The 19149-nt window shown below is 41.6% G+C and overlaps 1 protein-coding gene across 1 annotated transcript in view; it reads right to left on the bottom strand.

The window, feature by feature from the left end:
• NHS (NHS actin remodeling regulator) overlaps nucleotides 1–19149 on the bottom strand; it is a 339915-nt gene that overhangs the window by 295828 nt on the left and 24938 nt on the right. The gene's annotated exons all lie outside the window — the stretch shown is intronic.

Genomic DNA, 19149 nt, shown 5'->3' with positions numbered 1-19149 from the left:
AATCACTTCTCAACCATTGCTTAATTCTCTCCAGTCTCTCTCTCTTTCTGATGTTGATCTGCCCATCCCTCTGTGTTCTGAGTGCCCAGCAGAGATACAGGGGACAGTGTGTACCCCTCAGGAGTCACCCACGCAATGTGCATCCAGTAACAGACAGCTGCTGGGGGAGGAGTGGCAGTTTCAGCACAAAAGTACTCCTTCAGGAAGCATACAGGGCAGCAACCAAGCAGATCAGGTAAGTCGTTTGCATGTGCAAAACCCAGGACAAATATTAACTAGACCATCAAAACTCTTTACAGCAGGCAGGAATTCTCCTCCCCAGCTTTACAGCCTGAGAGATAGAAGTGATTTTCCCTGAGACCACAAAGGGAGATGGGGACAAAGTCAGGGTTAGAACTTCAAACACCCGCCTGACCTCAGTCCCGTACTCAATCGACTTAGGGAGTCTGTGAGAGAAGGGTCAAATTTGACCCTTGCCTCTGGATCATAGCAGGTCCCTGGCAGCAGAAGCAATGAGGTTCTATTCTACCACACAAAGGCTGGAGGCAGGGCAGGGTGCATGGGCACACATGCTTTGTGTAGTGCTCCTTGGGTCTCTGTGACAATACACAGGGGTTAGGTGTGGCTATGGCAGGGTAGATCCTCCAGTTCTTCATCCTGTGTCAGGGATGCATGGAGGGCTCTATCAGCTAACATCCTCCATGGAGCAGCTCCATAACCAGCCTGTAATGACTCCATGTCATGGGGAGAATGATTCCTCCCTCCTTCCTTCATATCCGACCAGGTATTTTTCGTATTGACTCCTTATGAAATACTCAGGACCTGAGTGGAAGAGCTGAGTTGATCTCTTTACAATTTCTAATGAGCTGGTTTTAACATGCGTATTTTTACACTGGACTCTTCATGTTCTTCAGAAGCAGTAGCAAGGCCTTTGATTCCTTTCCCCTCGCCCTCACAAAATTAAACATTTGCTTATTTTTCTATTCTTACCATACACAGCTCACACGGGTCACGTACAGAGTGGCTGACGAAATGAGGACATGATATTAAAATAAATCTGCCCTGTAGAGACATTTAAATAAAGGGGGGGGGAATGGAGAAAAAACAGGATGAAATTGCAAAACTGCAGTAAAAAACAATAAAATGCCCCTTCTCTAATTTCTCTGAAGCTCTTTCTAGGGTTTTATTCCCAGCAAGGCTCCTTGGATTTGCCTGCAGAAACACTTGATGTTTCTGTAGACTAAATCAAAGTGAATTAAACATGAAAGCGCTGCAATAACATTGCAGAACTGCAATGGCTTGGTGTATAAAAACAGGGGGAACATGGTGTTGAAGTTTATGAGGCAGTGGACTGGACAGCTCCCACACACACACATTCCCTCCCCACTCCCCCCGGTTAAATGTTGGCATGTAGAGAGGGGATCCTCTCCTTAACTCTTTCAAAATTGTACTAGTTTAGCACCAGCTCCTTCAAATTATCTCTCTCTCTCTCTCTCTCTGTGGGATTACACACACTCATATGCACATATGACACACAGATGTATATCTATGTGAGATTTGGAGGGACACACATTTGGGCTTTTTGCTGAATTCTAGCTTGTTCTTACAAGTATCGTATTCCAGAATAGTCCTCTTCATTAAACATCACTTCCGTGAACTGAGGGATCTAAGCATTCCTCAGAAGAGGAGTCCTTTCTTCCTTCAATGAGGGGAAGAGGGACATAAATACCCACTGCCTGAACCCTATTACCATCATTCTTCTTCAATCACACAGTGTAAAAAGCATCAAAGAGATGTCTTAGGCACAGGTGAAACCCTGGAGCACAGCGCACAGGCTCTGACTCTCTTATCTGACTTGCATAGGTGCTGGCAAAATGACAGGAGACGGCAAGCTGTTTTCTGAAGTCAGCTTTCTGTTCTCTGCCTCAGCTTTCCCCCCTCCCCCTTGTCCATACACAGTCACCACTTGCTTTCCCTTTGGCAGCGCTGCAAGATTACAATATGGGAAAGAAGCCAAGTACCTGTGGACAAAAGGCAACGTAGGTATTTGTCACATATGCGTCCCATGGCTGGATGGACACAGACTCAGGGTTCAGGGATAGGGAAGAGAAGTCAAACAAACAAAAATAGTTTGAGCACAGGAAAGAGATAAAATGAGCAAGCCAGAGAAGCACACTGGAGATCTAGCTAAGACAGAACTAATTCTTAAGGTCATCAGACAGAAAGGGACCATCGCGTGGCTCCTCACATCCATGCAGTGAAGATCTGTACTTCAAAACAAAACCCAGGGGAAGTTCATATACCTAAGGCAGGGGTGGGCAACCTTTTCGACCCACAGGCCACGTCTGGGAATGGAAATTGTATGGTGGGCCATGAATGCTCACAAAATTGGGGGTTGGGGTGCGGGAACGGGTGAGGGCTCCGGCTGGGGGTGCGGGCTCTGGGATGGGGCCATAAATGAGAAGTTCAGGGTACAGGAGGGGGCTCCAGGCTGGGGCAGAGGGTTGGGGTACGGGCTCTGGCTGGGGGTGTGTGCTCTGGGGTGGGGCTGGGGATAAGAGGTTGGGGATGCAGGAGGGTGCTCTGGGCTGGGACCAAGGGGTTTGGAGGGTGGGAGAGGGATCAGGGCTGGGGCAGGGGGTTGGGGCGTGGGAGGGGTGCAGGCTCTGGGTAGCGCTTACCTCAGGCAGCTCCCAGAAGCAGTGGCATGTCCCCCTGTCCAGCTCCTCCGCGAAGGCGTGGTACTGGGTGGTTCTGCGCGCTGCCCCATCCGCAGTCACTGCCCCCGCAGCTCCCATTGGCCATGGTTCCCAGCCAATGGGAGCTGTGGGGGTGGCACTTGGGGTGGAGGCAGCGTCCGGAGCCCCCTGGTTGCTCCTACACATAGGAGGGATGCGGGACATGCCGCTACTTCCAGGAGACGCGTGGAGCACGGCACATGCTGAGCGGGCAAGCCCCGGACCCTGCTCCCCAGCGGAAGGGCCGGTTTAAAATGTCTGAAGAGCCAGATGTGGCCCCCGGTCCGTAGTTTGCCCAACGCTGATCTAAGGCATAAGCATTCGAAACGGACTTTATATAATTCCACCCTCCCCAGCAGACATGAGTAAGTGGAGGTGAGGGGCAGAGGCAGATGCTTTTAAAAGATATCCTAGTCTAAAGTCAGTTTGGGTTTTTTGATCTGAAGATGCCCTGGATCCCTGTCAGAGCTTTGAGGATTCGATTCCCCTACCACTTATATGTATCCCCATCCTCTCTACAGGTTACATCATGGCCAGCATGGTCTGACTGAGGAAGGCTGAACAGGAGGACATGGTTCAAATCCCATCAGTGCTCTCACTAAAGCCATTGACTATGCTCCTGAATTACACCTTGTATTGGCTACATCCACAGTGATCTAGACAGCTGATGCAATGAAAAGATGCAATATGGCTATGTCATAAACTTTTGAGGTGATCACCACCAATAACCTCCCCGGCCCAATCAACTATCTGCCACAACCCATAGAGAGGGCAGAGTACTTATCTTCTCCTTTAAGGGTCCGACCCAAAGCCCTCTGAAGTCAATAGAAAGACTCCCACTGACTTCCACGGGCTTTGGATCAGGCCCCAAACATTCAGAAGATTCTTTTTATTCAGCTGCTCAACCAGACGGAAAAGAAACAACAACAAAAAACACCTCTTCATGTTCTCCTCCCATCCCCCAATTCAGGCTGAAAAAATGAACTACTGATGAGCCACAGAGCCCTTGCTAGTGGTCCTGGGAGAGCAGTTCGGTCACATGAACTTAAAAATACATTAAATACTTTCCTGCTATTACTTGTTTATGTAAGTGGTTGGTGCAGCTGCCACAGGTATGTTCAGTGAATGCAAATGGGAGAGGTGTGTGCACAAACAAACTATCTTTTTATTAAAACATGCTCCCCACTCCAAAAACTGTTTGAGAATCCTTGGCTTATGCCATATAGCTATTTATATACACTGTCTATTAGATAAAGAGCACATCTACACAAACCTAAGAGTTTGTTCAAGTCTCTCTTTTTATAGACCAAGACATTAGCGTCATTTGTACAATACTCTCCTTGCGTAAGTGTAGATTTTAATCAGAGCAAGAGAAACCTTTGTTTTTTTCAATCTTTCGTTTTCCTCCCTTCCCCAAGGAAAGCCTGGAAACACTTTAGTTAACGTAGGGATTAACAAAAAGAAATAATAGCAGATTTCTTATCTCAAGTCCAACAAATTTTTCTATGAAGGAAATCTCTGCTTTCCTCGAGAAACAGGGAAAGCTGACATAATTGGTCCCCTCTTTGCACACCAGTAATCCTTGCCCTTCTCAGCAGAGACAGGTGCATATTAAAAATTCATGAACTTTTCAGAAGGCTTCTCAATGTTTCTGCCCTCCTTGAAGTGAGGCAGCTCCTTGCACACATGAAGTACTGTGGTCTCAGTCAAAGTACAACATGTGTTCCCAACCACTGGTTCATTCACCTGCTCTGGGACAAGTAGTTTGGAGCTGGTGCTGTAGATTTCTCAGCCCTTCCCTCCTCTGTCGTTCAGCTGTAGGGAGTCTAACTTGCCACACTGTACTCGAGTTGCTCAGAGTTGACTTCATTTAGAACAGGTGAAGCTCACTGCAAGTTATAGCATGCACAGTTGAATGAGAGGTACTGGTTACTAACTGTTTCCAAGACCTTATTCTGCTATAAAGTTGAACAGGTACAATTTATTTTTTAAGTGACTGCCCTTGATCAATATTCTTCATGACCAGAAAGTGGAGGTAAAGCTCCAGGAACTGAAAATGCCCCCACTTATCTCAAATAAAATTTGTTTTTGTGTTTACTTACTGTATAGTTTTGAATGTTCTATTTGTTACAATGCCTCTTTATTTCTCTTTTGACCAATTATCCAGAGTTATAAGGAATTATAACAGGGGAAGGGTCTAACCTAATAGTGAACCACACTCATTAACACACTGAAAATACAGACAAGGCTATACTTCTGTCTGAGTAATTCATACAGACAATATAGGCAGATGGTAGCAGCATAAGCAAATTTAAATTACTCTCTCAAGAAAACCCCAAATGCTTGTTATTGTCAGTCTTGGCAAGGACAGGATCATGACACATACACAAAACACTCATTAGTGTTAGGGATTATGTGATATAATGGGAATGGTTTGCAGAATGGTAGACAATTTTGTTAATTTGAAGTTTTTCAGCTTTTACTGCCTTGGCTTTCAAATCCCATAAAACATATTAAAAATATACAAATAAAACCATTATGATAGGCCCTAGTTTTATATGGTTACATAGAGTGATGGGGAAATGTTGTAGAGACCAATCTGAAATGAAGTTGGGAGTTTTAAATTATAAACATCCACTTTTCAAGGATGCAGACCTTTTCAAACTTTCCTACCTTTCTGATATCTAAAACCTTTTAAAATATTCAGCCATTATTAGATCAAGCATTTCCCTACAAAAGACAGGGAATGAAATATGGCATTTCAGCTGTCAGACTAGACGAGACTGCAGAGTGAAGCCTAGGGGAGAGGAGAGACTTTAAACTTCACTGACATATACTCCATAAAAGGGATGCTAGACAGACTTTTTGGGTCAGTGGTAATCAGTAAGAACATTAAAGCCCAGCTGGACTGCAGAAATGGGAAGAAACAACCCTTTCATACTCCGATGGTGGAAAGCAATAAATGATGCTCTCTGTGCTAGGCAAACCAAATGAGGGGCCATTTACTTGCAGGAGTAGTCTATTAAAGTAATGGCACTATAAGGACTATGGCTGAGAGTAAAGGTAGCATGATTAGGCCCCCAGAAAGTTATCATGTACTTGACTGGTATCGTACACGCTCAGCGGTTGTATTAACTAGCTAGCAGATACTTTAACCAGAGATTAATTAGTCTAATGAAAATTTCTCTAGTTACGAAGCCCCAGATTCTGTATGAAAGGGTAATGATGGCACATGTTTAACAGACACGACAACCCACATCATAATCTATCATAACATATAGGTCATCTCATCTATAAAATCATAATATATAGATAATTGCTTAATCACTCCGTGATAGTTTAGCAACTTTAACTCAGGTTTGTTTTCTTTTCTCTTTAATAGTTAAAGAAGACCTGTCTAAGTGACTGTCAAGTCATTTAGAGCCCAAATTTCACTTCCTATTAAAACTGCACATTCTGATAAGAAGTGGGTCCTTATTCCACCTCAGTGGAGCTCTTCCCTCAAATTAATCATTCAAGTTCTGAGCAATTTTTTAAAAAATGAAATATATATGCAGCAGTTAGGTAGTTACTACACTTAAGTCTATGCAAATGGATTCCAATGGCAGATGGTGCCTTTTTTATGTCTGGGACTCAGAGTATATCATGATTACTTAAAAATCTTGCTAAGGTGAAGTAGAACCCACTTCCAACTGCAGCATACAACTTAAAAATAAATTAAATTAGTTAAACACCAAGCCCAAGCAACTAGACAAGGCATCTTAAGAGGTCAGTCATAAAGGCAGCTGGTTTAACTTGGTTTGAAATCTCCGCCAAGGGTTATAATTAAGATATCAACATGATTTCTATCAAATGCTGAACAGAAGACATCCCCAACTCCCACCTGTAAACAAATCCTGGAAAAGAGATTGGATGAACCAGCTGTACTCAATCCCATTTTGATTACACCTGTCTTATATGGCTCAGTTGATGGCACTGGGCCAGAAGATCATGGATTTAAGTCCCAAAAGAGGCATTTAGTTCATAACAAATATTGGCTCGATCACCTAGATTCTGTGGAAACAGCTCCAGGAAGGCACTCATGAGGAGGAAAATTCCATAGAGATCCCCCTTGAGGAGTTCCCTCCAAATTCTTCCATGAGATAACGAGGGTTTGCCCCCACTGACTAAGCAGAGGGTCTGGCCTCCAAACCCTGTACAGATCTTGGAAGATACACCATTGACAAGGGCCAACTGCACAGATAAGCCATACCTCCATGCAAGCTTTGAGGTCTCCCCCCACTACATGGAAGGATAACTCCATCAGAGCAAGAAAGTTTTCCTGCCTGGTGTGGACTTCATGAAGGGGGTTTTCAAGATGAAGAGGTTGGCAGAAGAGAAATCAATGCTCTGCCTCAAGAAAGACAGGCTGTAATTTCCCAAGTGTTACAGGCCTGATCCAATGCTCACTGAGACCCCTGGGAGACTTTCCTTTTAGCTGCTCCCATGAACCGAATGTCTGCACATAATCACTGCAATATTACTATATAATTTTGTGTGTGCATGCTTTTTAAAGTGCAGATTGCCTCTGAAAGGTACTACATATGACTGAATTCATAACGTTATCCTGAAGTCCTTTGTGCTGGTTGTTGACAGGAAAACTACCTGCTGGTGTTTCTAACCAGACGCTGATAGCATAAGAAAATGCTATATAAGTGAGCAAAGAGTGTCCCTCAGATATGCAGGCAACAGGGAAGCTTCCGGGGTCATGGCTCTACAGTACATCACTTTGACATTTAAAAAAATAAAAATAACTCGTAAGGATTATATATGATGAACAGCTGGGATATGTTAAAAGTATTTTACTCTTGGCTTGGCAGGTTTTAGTAAATCACAGTTTAATCACACTGCCAGGCCATCACTGTGGGTGAACTCTGGAGTTCCTCAATGAGACACAGAGAGAAGATATACAGAAGAGTGCAAAGGATGTTTAACCAGGAAAGAGACAGTCATTTGTTATTTTAGTTTCCAAGTAAGGGAAGTGTGAAGAAATCATAGCATCACACAAAGAGATGGAGAAGAGCTATTAGATCACCCAGCCCATTCCCCTGTCACTACAGGAATGCTCTTTAAAGTAAACTCATGTACTTTGCCCAGACTAAATGTGTGCAATTCAAGCTAAAAGGCTACTCCATAGCATAATAGGACTTCATCATTAGAAGACACGGACACTTCTTTAATCTACATGGCTGTGCTCATACCCAAACAAATACGAATTAATTTTTCAAGTGGCTTTTGAGGGATACTTTTCTGAAGCTGAGTATTCATTGAAGTCAATGCAAGTTTGCTATCGATTTCACTGGGACCAGGGTCTGGCTTTATATCATACATTTGCTTAATCACCTTAATCCAGTAATGCTATTACCGAGTCCAAAAAAAGTGATCACGTTTATCTGGTCTGATTTATTCTTTCTGAAAAGACAGGCTATTCATTGTTCATGGTTCCATTAGCCTCTCAAGATTTACAGACTCTGGGCCAAATTCAGAGATGATGTGTAAAACTGGTGTAAACTACACTTTGATAAGAGGGTCTAAGCTGGTGTCACTTATCTTCCAAAGAGCTAGAAGAATGAAAAGCTATAATGGAAGTTGAAATGGCTGGGTGTGCATTTGCTGCCCAACTTACATCTTCTTCTTTCCTTCTGTTTATTGTTCTTCCTGCTCTATCCCTCTCTTCCAGCTTCCTGGAAGCCACGCCAAATTACATTCTTCTCCACCTGTTTACCAGCAAGGAATTTACATTGTCTTATGCATTGCTCTGACGGTGGTCTTTGCCCCCTACATATTTGTGCCATTAGTTTTCTAGGGAAATTAAGTTAGATGTAAGAAAGCAATAATTGTCACATTCACACTTTAATCCTTTTTAATGATTAAAATCATGTTTGGGGTATTTTTTCTTAATCCTCAGGTATTCCCGAGGTTTCCATAACTTTTCAATTTAAAGATTTCCAGTCATTGCCTGATTCTCCTTCCTTTTACAGCAATTTAACACTAGCGTGTCTCCATGGTCTTCCAGGGAATTACTACTCCCTAATTTAAGAGAGACAAGGTGGGTAAGGTCATATCTGTTAATGGATAATATCTTAATATCTTTTATATTACATCACCCACCTTGTCTCTCTCATGTCGTAGTGCTAACACGGCTACAACAGCACTACTCCCAGTTTACACTGTGGTAAATGAAAGATCAGACACTACACACTTTAGCTAACTTCCTTTACACTGGAGGCTCAAAGTCGTGTGTGTGTGTGAAAGAGAGAGAGAGAGAAGCAGGATCATTCCCAGCTAAAGAACAGTGCAATATCAAATGGAAAACACTAGTACCAATCAACACATCCAGGAGGAGTCACTCTAACAGGTTAGATTGTCTTAGGTTGTCTTGAATTTGTTTACAAATCAGCATGCTGTGCTGCTTGAAAGGTTCTAATGGCACAGTTTGTGAAGACATTCTAAAATCAATAAGAGCAAGTTTAAAAAATATAAGAGGGGAAGTACTTTTTTAAGCTTACACTTATTGAATTTTTTGAGTCTATAACCTTCATATAAAATGGCACCATTGCCAAAATACGAGAGAATCAGCAAGGAAAGACGGTTCTGTGGAAGTGTGCTAATTACTTCATCAGTCTGCAAATGCACCATGATCTTAAACTGAAATACCTGTCCTGAGCTCCTTGGAACAAGAGAATGCCAGTTGGGATGGACTGCATGTTAGTTTTATGATGTAGACCAATATGCACAAAGGTCTGGATTGTGAACACTTTCATTTGTCATGCAAGACATTCTACATTTGAATGTAGGTTTCTAACATAGAAAGACTAGAGAAATAACTACTCTTTCTTGACTGGAGAAATATTTGTGCTGGGCCAGATTCCTATCTGGAACAGGCAATGTATGTAACTCTGAAAGTGAGGTACTGAAGGTTGGTTTTAGTTCAGGTTAGAGAGCTGTAGATACTATTCCCTTTCACTAGAAAATAAAAACAACCTTTAAGTTAGCTGCCAATCACCAAGCAACAAGAATGGAAATATCAGGCTTCAGTTTCAAATTTCGGAACAAAGCTGGAAAAACATAACTGGGAGAGGAAATGTAAACAAATCACAAGCCCTGCTCTCTAACATAGTTTGGGAAGTGGTACAGTCCAGACCAAACCATGAACAATGTTCAGTAACTATCAGCAGAACACGGATCATCATTCTGGGATGTATCAGCAGGAGTGTTGTAAGCAAGACATGAGAAGTAATTCTTCCACTCTACTCCATGCTGATACAGCCTCAGTTGGAGTATTGTGTCCAATTCTGGGCACCACATTTCAGGAAAGATGTGGACATATTGGAGAAAGTCCAGAGAAGAGCAACAAAAATTATTAAAGGTCTAGAAAACATGACCATTGAGGGAAAACTGAAAAAACTGAGTTTGTTTAGTGTGGAGAAGACTATGGGGGGATATGATAACAGTCTTCAAATATGTAAAAAGGTTATTACAAGGAGGAGGGAGAAAAATTGTTCTCTTTAACCTCTGAGGATAGGACAAGAAGCAATGGGCTTAAATTGCAGCAACAGATGTTTAGGTTGAACACTAGGAAAAAATTCCTAACAGTCAGGGTAGTTAAGCACTGGAACAAATTGTCTAGGGAGGTTGCGGAATCTCTGTCATTGGTGATTTTTAAGAACAGGTTAAACAAGCAGAAACGGTCTAGTTATTACATAGCCCTGCCTTGAGTGCAGGGGCCTGGACTAGATGACCTCTTGAGGTCCAGTCCTACAATTCTGTCATTCTATGTCCTGAACATTGCTTAGTCCCTACTTACAGTCCAACATAGGCATGTTCAAAACATAGCTGTGGCCCAAACAAGATATTGGACCTTCTCTTTTTGCCAGTGTGGACACACACAAAAAAGGCTGCTTTAATTTAAACGTTTAAACCTGCTAGATAGGCAAAGGCTATGTCTACACAAGGCTTTTCCCCTTAAAATTTCCCAGCATTGTTAACACTGGTGCAGCTCCAGCAACGACATTGGAAGCCCTAGAATGGACAAGATGGTAGCAGCTGCTGGAGTTTAACCCACCAAGCCTTTTAACTGCCATCAGAATAGATCTGGGCTAGTAGGTGATGAAAGATGCCAGCAGCCAATCTGTATGAGTGCTCTAACCTTGCTCTCCCACTAGCAGAGCTGCATCCATGCTAGTGCAACAGGGAGAGCATTCCCTAAAACTGTCAGTGCAGACAAGGGGTGAAATCTGACCCTACGTAAGTCAATAGCAAACTCCCATTGACTTCAGGGGGACTGGGATTTAATCCAACGCCTTTCCTATAGGTGGAACCTTAGAAGAATTCCTATAGCTGCATTAAAAAAGAAGAACGGAAGAACTAGAACAGAAAAAGGATTCTAATGTTAGGTCTCAAATTAAAAGGAAAGAAAACTCTTTAGGAAGTGATAAATATCATTTACAGCTTTTATCCAAGTACGAGCTCAAAGTATTTCCTTCTTTTCTAATTAAAAATAAAGCTATGAATGCCAGAACAATGAGCTCCAGAGTCTATGAATCCCACAGTCAGAGGGATCACACTAACTCGTTTCCTATTTAAACAATGAAATCAAACCAAGATTTGAGAGACCATGGTTTGTTGCTATTATTCAAGCGGGCACCACACGCACTCTGCAGTGCTTTGATGTGGCTGCCTTAGGCAGCTCATAACAGGGGCAGTACTATTTTAAAATGTAAACAAATTGCAGTTAGTAGTTAACAAAAAAACAAAACAAAAAGTAGCTCACAATTTTGCAGCAAGAAATGATGTATTTTCAGTACCTGTAACCCCAGGCAACACAAACCCCAAAACAACAAGGGTTTGTTTCAGTAGGTCCTAAATCCGTGCTAGATCCCCCTGCTGGCACAGAATTCTCTTCAAGAAGTCCAGTGCTCTAGAATGCTTTCCTGCCCCGGTTGAAATGAGCCCACATTCAACAATCTTTAAGGCACCCTGGAGGTGCATGTGTTTCATCAGGTCTTTGTATGGAATTAGAGGAGGTTGAGGGACTACCCGAAGTATTGAGGTATTAGCATTTTGTGTTAAGAGCTGCTGTTGGGCACAACTAGTGAGGCTGACGGAGATGTGTATTTTGATTGTGTAATTTTAAATAATTGCCAGAGCAGTTCGAGGCTGTGTATGTGATAAAAACGGAAATAAAGTATTATAGTAATTAAGGGCTACCCCACACGTTTCATGGTCATTGGCCATTCAACGATTCTCCTAGTGATGTGGTGCCATAAAAATCTTTCATTGCCAATTTAAATCCAGAAGAGACAATCTTGAAATAATTATGGTGCTGAGAAAATACTGAACCCAATTCAAAGTACTTCTAAAGAACGGCACTTGGTCATTTTTAAATACATTAACTGCTCTAAGGATATGCATTGCAATGAAATCAAATAGAAAGTGGACAGAAAAAAGGGCAACAGAGCATACTTAACGGAAAATAAACCAACACATGCAGTATACTGGATGCAGTCAGGCATCTATGATCTTAAATGAAAGGAAGTCAGTATGGGTACTCTTAGTCCCAATTTACCCATTTTAGGGCAATGCTATTTTCTGCTCATAATGCACCAATCCCCCTTTCTTTTATGGCTTTTCATGTTTCTTCTTTTTATTTTGACATTGATCCAATGCCTCCTGAAATCAATGGGCTTCTTTCCGCTGACTTCAATGGGCCTTGGATCAGACCCGTTATGGTTTTACTGGCTTGTATTCTTCCTTTCCCACCCCACCCTCATCACTAATTAAAGCCACAAACAATGCTAATATCCATTATCCTAATAGATATGTTGAAGAATGGAAAGCAGTGCTAAGAACCACGTCCTGCCATCTTTGAGACAAACTAGAGGTTAGATGTATGATTAAATCGATTGCTTTGTAAGCTGGGTGCAAGCAAACAATACAAGTTTTAATACAGCTAAATATATACATCTAGGAACAAAGACTGTAGGCCATACTTACAGAATAGGGGACTCCAACCTGCGAAACAGTGCTCTGAAAAAGATTTTGGGGTCGTGGTGGATAATCAGCTGAACACGAGCTCCCAGTGTAATGTGGGCTAAATGGGCTAATGGGATCCTTAGATGCATAAACAGGGGACTCTCGAGTATGAGCAGAGAGGTTATTTTACCTCAGAATTTGACATTGATGTGACTGCTGCTGGAACACTGTGTCCAATTCTGGTGTCTGCAAGTCAAGAGGATACTGATAAATTGGAGAGGGTTCCAAAAAGAGCCACAAGAGTGATTAAGGAATTAGAAAACTTGCCTTTAGTGACAGACTCAAGGAGCTCAAGCTCTTTATTGTAAAAAAGAAGTTAAGGGCTGACTTGATCAGAAATAATGGCGACCGGGGGGGGGGGGAAGGGTCACATGACCCTTCCCATAATGCCGGTGAGGGCAAGGCCAGCAGCCAGAGAGATGAAGTGGCAGGGCCGAGCTGGAAGGGAAGAGGTGGGGCCTCGCTGCCTGGTGTGGCACGCAGCGGCTGCACTCTCCCAGGCAGCCTCCGGCCACGATGCCTAAAGCCCAGGCAGGCAGTGTGGCTGGAGCTGCCTGAGAGACTGCATTAGTGGCTCCACGCATGCCAGGGGAACTGGAGCAGAGCCCTCCTGCCCCCTCGCCAGTTAATGTGGGATGGGGAGGGAATGGGGATGAGTCATGTGGGAGGGGCATATGGGGAGGGTCACGTGCCCCCCTTTAGCTGGTGCCTCTTTTGAGTCCCTCCCACTAGTCACCCAACAAATATTTGATAACGACCTCTTCAATCTAGCAGAGAAAGGTACAACACAATCCAATGGCTGGAAGCTGAGGCTAGACAAATTCAGACTGGAAATAAGGCGTGAATTTTTGACAGGGAGGGTAATTAACCACTGGAACAATTTACTAAGAGTCGTGGTGGATTCTTCATCACTGGCAATTTTTAAATCATGATTGGATGTTTGTCTAAAAGCTCTGCCCTAGGAATTCTTTTGGGGAAGTTCTGTGGTCTGTGTTACACAGGAGTCAGACTGGATGATCACAGTGATCTGTTCTGCCCTGGGAATATATGAAACTTCAGTTTGACAGTGAGAGTAATATTCTAATGTCAGGGGAGAGGGTGACAATTGGTTTTGTTTTAATATAGTTAATTTTGCTGAGGATGATGCAAGAAGAGTATACTAAGAAAACAGAATCAAATGAACATAGTAATGCCAACTAAGAAACAGTAGGCTCCAACTGAGTCCAAAAGTGGTTATTGTTTTGTTATTACCAGTGTCTGTGCTAAAAGCCGTTTGTTTTTAAAAGCCTGGAGCCAAGCGCACAAGCTTTAAGATGCATTAGATCAAAGGAAAGGATAAGTACAGAACCAGACAGACAAAGATAGAACAAAAAAAAATATTTACACAAGGCTAATCCTTAGAATATTGATTATATTATTGTTTGTGCAGGATCACTGACTTTCACATCATTGTGCCAATATACATATTCAAATAGAAACATGGATAGTCTCTAAAAATTGAGATTTGTGTTTTCTACTATTTTATCGGGATAAAAGTGGTATTGGTCTATCTAGAACTAGTTTGTATCTATAGATTTCTTCTCATTATCATTTTGTTTTCTAAATCTACATCGGTTAGGCATTAAAATGTTAATCATAATCAAAATTGTGCCTCTTACTCTGACAGTCCAGACAGAATTTTTAAGGTGGTGTATTTAGTAACTGAAGAGTTCACAAGACCTAAAAGGAACCCTTTGAAAAAAAAACAAAATTATAGCTCAACGTTTTTTCAGGTCCCTCTCATTTACAAATGAGTTAATTTTAAAAACAGTGCAGACATTCAGGAGAGAAACATCTAAACAAGATCACACTTATAGGGTAGTTAAATACTGTAAACTAACCAACTTATAATCATTGTTCTTTGATAATATTTCAGATCCCACAGCAGAAATGGAAGAATCCTGGCATTGCCACCTTCAAATCACATGGCAAGACCTTCCTCTTCACGAAAGCTTTCCCTCAAAGAAACAGAAGAGGAAAAACCAGGGAAGAAGGGAATAATTGATCCTGCAAATAGGAAGGAGAACTGTTCTTTTCTGGACAATTCTCTGTAAAGGATGTTTACATGGAAAGCACCTAGATATCACAGTGAAAAGCATACTGAAAATGCCTACACACACACACAACATACACGAACATTTGGATTTTTAAGCCACTGAGATTAGTTCCGTAGCTCTCTTCATAATTTTGTTATTAAATGAAAGCTGATTCTCACATAATCATATGCCTCCAGCTATAGGGACTTTAAGAAAAACACCAGATATCACGAGACTCTTGATAATATCCTGAGAGTTGGCAACACAACCCACACTAACTCAGCCAGCCATCTAGCAATGACCTGTGGGCAATAGTTCCTCTGCCACCATACGGGTTCCTCTTTTATCAACTTTACTTACAAATGTCTACTCACAGCAGTCCTTAAATGCACAGCCAGCACTAACACAATTCTAAAGAGCTAATAAAATAACCGTTGAGTAGGTCTGAGGGCAGTAGCACCATAACCAGTAACGTCACCGTAAAATATTTCTGCTATATGTGTAGAGTGTGAGTACCACATTTTTAAATATACATTGCTTCTACTTTCAAAAGATTAATGGAGCACTCATGGCCTCCGCATTTCATTCAGTCTCATCTTTCCAAAGCCAGGACGCAATCCAACCCTCCTGTGTTGTACAGAACACACGGCTAGAAGAGCAGCAGAACAATGAATGCACAAAAAGAGAATAGTAAGATATCCATTCTGATGTGATGAATTGCAGTATTTCCAGCGACAGCCTCTGATTTTATATAATGGAGGGCAAAGTCCTAACTCTTAGCCCCATTGATAGAGTTAGCAGGACTCTCAAGTTTCCTAAATGAGCTCATAAAACTCAACAACAGAATACAAAGAGATGCAACAATAACCCAGTTTGGTGCTGTTAGCAAAGAAAGAAAACTACTGTTCTCATGTTCATTACTACAATATACCATCATTTATTGCTACTGGGTAGCCCAAACATCTTCAAATTCTATAATTAGTGTCCACTGTTATACATGTAGAATATACTTTCATTTCAGAATTATTGGTGGGGGGTGGGAGAAATAACCCCAGATACATTTCCCCCTCCCCAAAATAAGAGAGACTACTATGTTCCTGCTGTTCTCTGCAGAATGGTTCTGTAGGTGGCCATTTAAACAACAAAGACAGTTCAAGGGTTCAAAAGAGATTTCCACTGCTTAATACACTGAAATTTACGTTTTTAAACTGGGTCTCCCTGCTGTGCAATTACGTATGAATTTAAGACTAGCCTTTTTCTTATAAGAGGCTGTGTTGTGTGGATGGAAATAAAAATCAGGTCACTCAATCAAGAGAAGCAAATTTCCCCAACCAGCCATTGTACTCCAGAAAGAATAGAAAGCGGGTTTTATTCCCTCCCCACACTTGGCTGATTTCTAACATTATTCTTTGGCGATATTAAATATCCCCATTTAGACCAAGGGACTAACACAGAAATCTAATTAAATGTTAAGTAGTGCTGTGGTAAAGATCAGCATTGTGCTAAAAATGATCAGAGAAAGAAATACCTAAGACCGTCTTTGTAATACAATCCAAAATATATGTCTTCTATTTCAACAGTGTGATTTCCCTCCTTAAAATTTTCATCTCCATTCCAATATCTCTTTCCCTCCCTTTGAAAATTTTACCATTTATTAAAGATGCTCTCTTCCTGTGAAACATTTAAAATGCACTCAGTATTTTTTCACTGACCCATTTGGGCCCATAACCCTGCCGGCATACAAACACCCAGGGGGGACAAACTAATCCGCAACGGCTCTGGCTAGAGTTAACATGTTCTCTTACATATTATCCTTCCAAAATCCAGGGGCCCTTCTGACTTCACTGGGACTCTGCATGGGCACCAAGGTCCACACTAGCAGATCTTGGCGCAGCATCTAGGCCTTAATCTGTTAGAGTGTGATGCACACCTATGGGGCTATACAAAGGAAAGGAATATTTTATAGCCTCCCAGAAATTAACAAACTAAACTCCTGATACTGAATATATTGAATGCAATATCAATGATGGAACATCTTTGAAGAAAACTATATTGATAAAAATAACTCATCTGCTTTCGACACGTTTGTACAAATGTAAAGAAAAATATATAAAAGCCCTGAAATTTGTAATCGGGGGGTGGATTGAGCCCTATGTATGAGGTACAAATTTATCATATACACCCAGGAGATGGAAAATACCTATACACACCATGCAACTAAACAGAATGAGAAGGCTTAATCCTGGGGGGGAATGGCATATTGCTTTGTCTCGGTTCTTCCATAGGCCTCCTGATTTACATTGGCAGAGGATGGAGACAGTTTCCCTGCAGAAGCAGCAGTATAAGCCTGCCTTTATATATCTCTATGTCTCTATATCTATATGACAATCAAGCTCAAAGGGAGGACAGCAATAATTGACTGCACACGTTCTGTGTGTCTCCTGATGGCCTAGTTTAGAGGTGGCTTCTTTTTGGTCCCACTTACAATGTCCCACTATTCTCTTAACATTTTATTTATTTTCCCTTTTGCATTTAACGGAAAGCAACCAGCCCTGCACATTATTAATTTTTATAAAGCATGATAATAGCATCACAAAGCTCTACTTTCAGCGATCAAATTCAGCTAGCGAATATAACTTGCTTATCAAAGTCTGTTTGTGTAAAAAAACAGCAGAAGTCATGAAATTCATCCCTATTTAGTTATGAAATATGCAATATACTGGATTTGATCAAGTCGGAAGGACAAATGAGAAAACAAAAAAAAATATTTTCCTACATTAAAACTATAAGGAATCCACTTGTTTTAGCTTTGACCAAATGTAGTTTAATGCTAAACAGCCATGGGCTTAAATCATGGCGAATTAGTCAGGCAAGCAAATCATAGGATCTCCAAAATATTTTTAAATAAAATAAAAATCCTACATTTCTTCTTTCATGGATAATAAAATACACATGCATGCAGACCATCAAAGTAGAAACTATTTGTACCAATTCAATAACTGTAAATATTGCAGGGGGTGCGGTTAAGTTATATACATTTTCAAAGTAAACATACCAATAATTTAAAAATATTACTGTAGTACTAACCTAAGACCATGGTCAGATGATTGCCCCACCTCTCAAACTGCCCAACCCCTTAGCCCATAATTGAACCTATCTCCACCTGATGGGGCCATATGATCCATATCAATTCCCCTGCAAAACGTCCAAGTGGTAATATGGATGAGAACCAGCAAATCTAAGGATGGGTTTTGGTTTGGTTTTCCATAGATTTGGCTGACAGCTCTGCCTCTCCCCGAGTCCTAACAGGGTGCAGGGTGAATTTGTTTTGTCAGGGAGAAAGGAGGGGTTGGAGACTGTAACCTTTCAACCTGATTTGCCACAGGTCCCTATCTGAAAGGCATGAAGCTGTGCACCAGAGCATGGCCCCTTTAAAAATCTTCCTCTGCTGTTTCCAGCATTAATATGTCAGGGCCTGCCCTGAGCAGACATCACAGGCTGCCCTGGAGAAGAAGCAATCATATGGAGCCCTGTAATGTCAATACTGCTATTACGTGGTCTCTGCTAAAGGACTCCTCTTGAAATCAAGAGCAAGCACTATATCTGTGTTACCCAGCAGGCCAAAGCAGCTTCGAAAAGACCAACAACTACAGAGACTGTTTTCACCTGAATAGGACTCATTAGCAACAAGGTCCTAGTGGTGATCTCTGTTGGATACTGGAATAACCTCCCCACGAAAGCCTCATCACCTGCGTCATTTAGAGTCACCCAGCACTTCAGAACATATTACAGGGAGCAATCTTGCATTTGCTAGGATGTGGACTAGATAGCGTTATAGGTCTTCGTCTCCAATTTCTATAAGAAAATTCAAGTGGTTTATCAGGTATTTTGTTGTATTTTCCTGTTTCACAAGCCTATGTTGTTTAAGGAATGAAAGCAAGCTCCACCTTGGGAGTTCACAGAAGATAGCTCCTTCCAGATGAGACCAGTGTACTACTGTGCCTTCTATTACCATATATTCTCCTGTTACAAAGGATTCTGATCCCACAAAACTCTTACCAGATCACCTCTACTGAACTAGCTCCTCGTTGAATTCAATTTCAACAGGTATTAATGAAGAAGCTTATTCTTTCAACTCATATTAGTGTTTTCATCCCATTTTGGAATTTGTCTATCATTTTGATCTTTCGACTTAGAAAAGTTAATAAAGATTGATAGCTTCCCTGAGGAAAAACAGGTGAGGAGATAATGCAAATTGGGAT

This window comes from Lepidochelys olivacea, assembly GCF_965140295.1.
Source record: "Lepidochelys olivacea isolate rLepOli2 genome assembly, chromosome: 1".
In the NCBI taxonomy this organism is placed as follows: Eukaryota; Metazoa; Chordata; order Testudines; family Cheloniidae; genus Lepidochelys; species Lepidochelys olivacea.
The sequence above is the reverse complement of the archived record's forward strand: the minus strand, read 5'-3'. Positions and strand labels throughout refer to the sequence as shown.